The following is a 6,260-nucleotide window of genomic DNA, read 5'->3' as shown; positions in this document are numbered from 1 at the left end:
GGCTGATGAAGGAAGTCAGGAAATGTATCACAGAAAAAGAGAAAGTCTATAAAGTGGCCAAGAGCACTGGGAAATCAGAGGTTGGGGAGAGTACAAAAACAGAGGATAACAACGAGAGAAATAAGGAAGGAGAGGATCAAGTATGAAGGTAAGCTAGCCAATAATATTAGAAATTATAGTAAAAGTTTCTTCCAATGCATAAGAAACAAACAAAAGGCAAAAGTGAGATTGGGCCGCTCCAAATTGATACAGGAAGGCTAGTGATGGGAGATAATGAAATAACTGAAGAACTTAATAAATACTTTGTTTCAGTCTTCACAGGGAAAGACATGAGTAATGTCCCAACAATTAAGGAGAGTCAAGGGGCAGAGTTGAGTATGGTGGCTATTACAAAGAAGAAAGTACTTGATAAGCTAAAAAGGTCTAAAAAATTGATAAATCTCCTGGCCCCGATGGGCTACATCGTAGAGCTCTAAGGAAGGTGGATGAAGAAATAGTGGAAGCATTGGTTATAATATTTCAAAAATCACTGGAGTCAGGGAAATGATTGGAAAATCGCTGTTGTAACCCCCTTGTTCAAAAACGAATCAAGACAAAAGATGGAAAATTATAGGCCGATTAGCCTCACCTCGGTTGGAGGTAAAATTCTAGAATCCATTGTTAAGAATGAGATTTCTAAATTTTTGGAAGCGCAGGATTGGATTAGAACAAGTCAGCATGGATTTATTAAGGGGAGGTTGTGCCTGACAAACCTGCTAGAATTCTTTGAAACCCGGTGGATGTTATCTACTTAGATTTCCAAAAGGCCTTTGATGACGTGCCTCACGGGAGGCTGCTGAGTAAGGTGAGAGCCCATGTTGTTTGAGGTGAGCTACTGGCATGGATTGAGGATTGGCTGTCTGACAGAAGGCAGAGAGTTGGGATAAAAGATCCTTTTTCAGAATGGTAGCTAGTGATGAGTGGTGTCCCGCAGGGTTCAATGTTGGGCCTGCAGAGTTCACTTTATATATAAATGATCTGGATGAAGAGACTCGGGGCATTCTGGTGAAGTTCGCCAATGATACGAAATTAGGTGGACAGGCAGGTTGTTCTGAGGAAGTGGGGAGGCTAAAGAAAGATTTAGACAGTTTAGGAGAATGGTCCAAGAAATGGCTGATGCAATTCAATGTGAGCAAATGTGAGGTCTTGCACTTTGGAAAAAAGAACACAGGCATGGACTATTTCATAAACGGTGAGAAAATTCATAATGCCAAAGTACAAAGGGATCTGGGAGTGCTAGTCCAGGATTCTCTAAAGGTTGACTTGCAGGTTGAGTCTGTGGTTAAGAAAGCAAATGTAATGTTGTCATTTATTTCAAGAGGGTTGAAATGTAAAAGCAGTGAGGTGCTACTGAGACTTTATAAAGCTCTGGTTAGGCCCCATTTAGAATACTATGTCCAGTTTTGGGCCCCACACCTCAGGAGGGACATACTGGCACTGGAGCGTGTCCAGCGGAGATTCACACGGATGATCTCTGGAATGGTGGGCCTAACATACAATGAACGGCTGAGGATCCTGGGATTGTATTTGTTAGAGTTCAGAAGGTTGAGGGAAGACCTAATAGAAACTTACAAGATAATGCATGGCTTAGAAAGGGTGGACGCTGGGAAATTGTTTCTGTCTGGTGACGGTACTAGGTCTCTTGGGCACAGCCTTAGAATTAGAAGGGGTCAATTTAGAATGGAAATGAGGAGATATTTTTTCAGCCAGAGAGTGGTGGGCCTGTGGAATTCATTGCCACAGAGCACAGTGGAGGTCAGGATGTTAAATGTCTTCAAGGCAGAGATTGATAAATTCTTAATCTCGCAAGCAATTAAGGGCTATGGGGAGAGTGCAGGAAAGTGGCGTTGAAATGTCCATTAGCCATGAATGAATGAATGGTGGAGTGCACTCGATGGGCTGAATGGTCTTACATCCACTCCTATTTCTTATGGTCTTGTGCTTTTCCAGTCATCAGCAGATAATCTCAGGTCCTCTTTGACCCCTTGACTTTTGTTTCCAAGGAATCACACAATGAAGCTTCTTCATTCCAAAAATGTCCAAACAGTTCCATCGATCAGTTTCTCATTGCCAATGGATAGAAATGTACAGCTAACAGTATATCACAGAATTCAGTTCAGGCTATACCATTTAAGTACATTCATTACATCATTTGAGTTAGTTTCAATAAACTTACTCCTTAATTCTGATTAACTCAAGGAGATATGTCTGGAACATTTTTCATACTTTTATTGCATGTTCAAGTATCTCTTGAACTGGGGAATAACACTATTCTTGGAAATGTCACAGCTCTGTAATACTCACCGTAGATGTGAGAAGAGAGAAACCTACTTACTTTGTCAGGCTTTGTTGTAACACTAGACAGTAATTACAAGTCAGTTCTTCAGAAATACTTTCATGCATTAATATAAAATAATTTGCAAACTTGCTGTGTCCAGTTGTTGCCAAAATAATCTCATATGAAAGAACACATTTTAAAAGCAATCAATTTTCCAGAAAGCAAAAGTTCGAGATATACATGAGAGTCAGAAAATTGGTTTAAGTTGTGATCATTTAACAAATAGACTTTGTCTGGCCTATCAAAAGCTTGCTTGGCTGAGGTTGCAATGAAAGCCTTGTCTTCTCAATCTTGCCTCTTGCCGAACCCTAACCTTCACTCAAAGCCTAACCTCAACCCTTCTAACTCTAATCCTCACCCCAATCCTCCTAATTTAAAGCCTAATCCCAATCCTCCTAACTCTAATGCTAACCCCAATCCTCCTAACTCAAAGCCTACCACCAATCTTACTAATGCAAACCCTACTCCCAATCCTTTGAACTCTAATCCTAACCTCAAGACTAGTGCTAATCCTAACCCTATCATGGTAACCCTCATGGTAAACTTGTTAGCAATATCCTACCTCTAATGAGAAAACAGCCTATATTGTCATCTGTGACTATGGAGACCTTCATTTTCACTTTGTTGACATTATAAATGTTGCTCAATTTCTATATTCCGTGAACTCTAACTTGATTCTACATTATTGTCATAAGAAGGCACTCTCATAAGAATATCTAATGTGTGTCATATTCATCAAAAAGGGTAAAATCCTTTTTCTCAATTTTGAGAATTTTTTTTTTAAAAGCATAGTGGTTCTCCAGCCCTCTCCTGTTAGATTTTCTCACCCTATTGCACACTCTCAATGCCCCATCGAGGTCTGTCCATGCCTCCTCATGCCTTCCATTTGTGCCATGTTTCTCCTCCTACCTTCTATAACACCTCATACACCTCCACAAACCCCTCAAACTCTCATTCACTCCATCCACACTGCATAATCTATCAAGCCTCTGTCAGTATTTGCCCCTCTACCACCGTCTCATGGTTCTACATAACTCCTCTTCTCACCCATGCCTCTTATGCACCTGCCTTTCTCCTTGCACTTACAATGCTAACTCATCCTAAAACGCCATTAAGACCCAGAGTAAGACGAAATAAAATAAAATTTTAAGTTTCTATTTCAAACTATATTTACAAAGCACTCATAAAGAAGACACACATTTCATTACATTCCTCTAAATGCATTTTCACTTATTAAAACAAACATTTCATTCAGGTCTGTACTGTCATTAGAAATTAAACATTGGAATTCATTATAATATTAAATGAGTGTGTAGCCACTTGGAGCTGACAATCAGACTGAAATGTGGTAGGGATCCCACTGTGATAATGGAAGATTATGAAGTTAGTCCAGCAGCACTAACTCAGTCAGGCTAACACTCAGGATTTTATCAACAGAATATCATTCGTTATTTTACTCTCACACCGCACACAGTTTTTTTCAAAAATATTTAACAGGTAGGAATCTTAAATGCTTTAATAAATTAATAGTTAGGTTTGAACATATGTTCATGAAGAATAAGATCAGGAGTAGGCTATTTACTCCCTTGAGCCTGATCTGCAATTCAATTTGATTGTGGTTCCAAGTGCACATTCCCACCAACACCTGATAATCTTTGACTTACTTGTTAGTCAAGAATCTATCTATTTCTGTTTTAAAAATATTTCATAATACTTTCTCCACCACTCTGGCAAACAGAATTCCGAAGACAGACAAGCCTCTTTGAGAAAAAATATTCTCCTAGTTTCTACCTCAAATGGGAGATTCCTTGTTGTTACATTATGTTAGTTTCAGTGTAAGAAAGCCACCCTGTTGGATTTGATTTGATGTTCAACTTTTCAACTGTCCAACTGATAGATTACAGTACTTGGTAGCTATTGCGCATTTTGAGGTTTCTCGTAGTCTGAGAAGACTGATGATGAAGAAATTGTTTATTTTTTTCATAACATAGTATTGCAAAGACAGTTAATTCAATATACAGTTTAATGTCAATTTTTTCTGCGTGCCCCTTCCCCTTATATATTCAGTCTAAGTGAACAGAACTTTGCCTCTGGACATAAATATTTCTTTTCTAAGTTGCAGACACTTGATGTGCATGTTTACTTTTTCTATTTTTAAAAACTAAGGTTTAATACAATTATTCAAAGTTTTGAGAAGTTTGAATAAGGTAACTCAGAAAAAAGGTTTCCATTGGTCAATTAATCAACTGACAAAGTGACATAATGAGACTTTTCTTTCTCTCATTTGATGCAAAGGGTTGTTCGAGTATCAACTGTCTTCTGAGAAAAACAAAACATACAGCCTTCTTTTAAAAGAAAACTTGTAAATATTTTAGGAAATAATAGAATTCAAAAAGGAATGGGGAGAGGGCAGAAGAAAGGAACAAGGTGGATAACTCAATCAGTTATTCTATGATCAGTTAGATGATCTCTTTTTGTGAAATAAAGTTCTGTGATTCTCTGAAGCGTATAGTATGGGAACAATGAATTGTAAATCACTTCTTCTTTATTCCTTTCAAACTAGTAAGTTTGCAATGGAAAATAGACACAATTTCAAATCTGGCCCATTTTTTTCCAACTATTTGGCAGTTCTAGAATTCCATCTGATGCTACAGAAATGGGCCTTTAGGATATTTTAACTAACAAACCATTGTTAAGATCATCTACTTCCAACTCTGTTAGATCATCCAAATCCATTACAATCTCAGTTTATCTGCTGCTGAAATTCTCACCCATGACTTTATTACTTCAAGACTTGGTTATTCCAAAGTTGTCCTGGTCAGTCTCAAACATTTGACCCTTCATAAATATCAGATGTTCTAAATACCTGCGACCCATGTCCTAATTTGCAACAAGTCCCATTGATGCGCAATGACTGCCAGTTAAGCAAAATGTCAACTTTAACATTCACAATATGGTTTTATAAATCCCTCCATGGCCTGGCAACATGCTATCTTTCATCTTCTCCTGCCCACAGCTCTCCACTATATCTGCGACCCTTCACTTCTTGAGAATCTCCAATTGTAATCACTAAATTATAGGTGACTATGCATTTAGCTTCCAAGACCTAAAGATCTTGAATTGTCTCCCTAAACTTTTCTCCCTCCTTAGCCTGATCTTCTCCTTTAGGATATCACCTTTTTTTTTGTTTTGACCAATCTTTTGATCATCTGTCCAATTACCTTTGACATATCTTGGTACATTTGTTTGATAATGCTTCTGTAAAGCACTTCATGACAATGCACTTTATCAAAGGTGCTATATAAATACTATATAAATGCTGTTAACTCTGGACTCTATTCCAACTGAAAAGGGTATTATAATATCATGACCCCTGGAGGCCATCTGCTAATGTGAACCAGAGCCTCTCATTATCCTCTCTGCAGTCTTCACTAAACACAAAATCCACTCTGGTTTCCCTCTCACGTGGCTGAGATAAAAATTCAATCATGGTTCCATTGAAATTAGAGCACAACACACGTGAAAATGGCTCCACCAGCTTTGGGCAGCTGTTCTTGTTGCCTGCTCAGTATACCGAAATTGAAAATTTTCTGTTTTCCGTATCTCCCAGTCAATAAGTAATCCAGACAATTGTAACAGCCCATCTGCATGGTTTCAACTAGGCAGGTCAGGTTAAAATTTAAAGACCAGTCTAATGACTGAAAACAAAAAAAGCTTCAGACTCTGAAGTACATTTGAAGCTCACACTGTATGCTATACCAATATAGCACTACATTAAACTCTGGCAACCAATAAATTTTAGATAATGCATAGACATCTGAGGTTCCTCATCTAAAACTTGAAGCATCTCCCTGATAATAGCCAGGTTAATAAAGTATCAGTG

Source organism: Chiloscyllium plagiosum, chromosome 24 (assembly GCF_004010195.1).
Source record: "Chiloscyllium plagiosum isolate BGI_BamShark_2017 chromosome 24, ASM401019v2, whole genome shotgun sequence".
Taxonomy (NCBI): domain Eukaryota; kingdom Metazoa; phylum Chordata; class Chondrichthyes; order Orectolobiformes; family Hemiscylliidae; genus Chiloscyllium; species Chiloscyllium plagiosum.
This window is presented reverse-complemented; position numbering follows the sequence as displayed.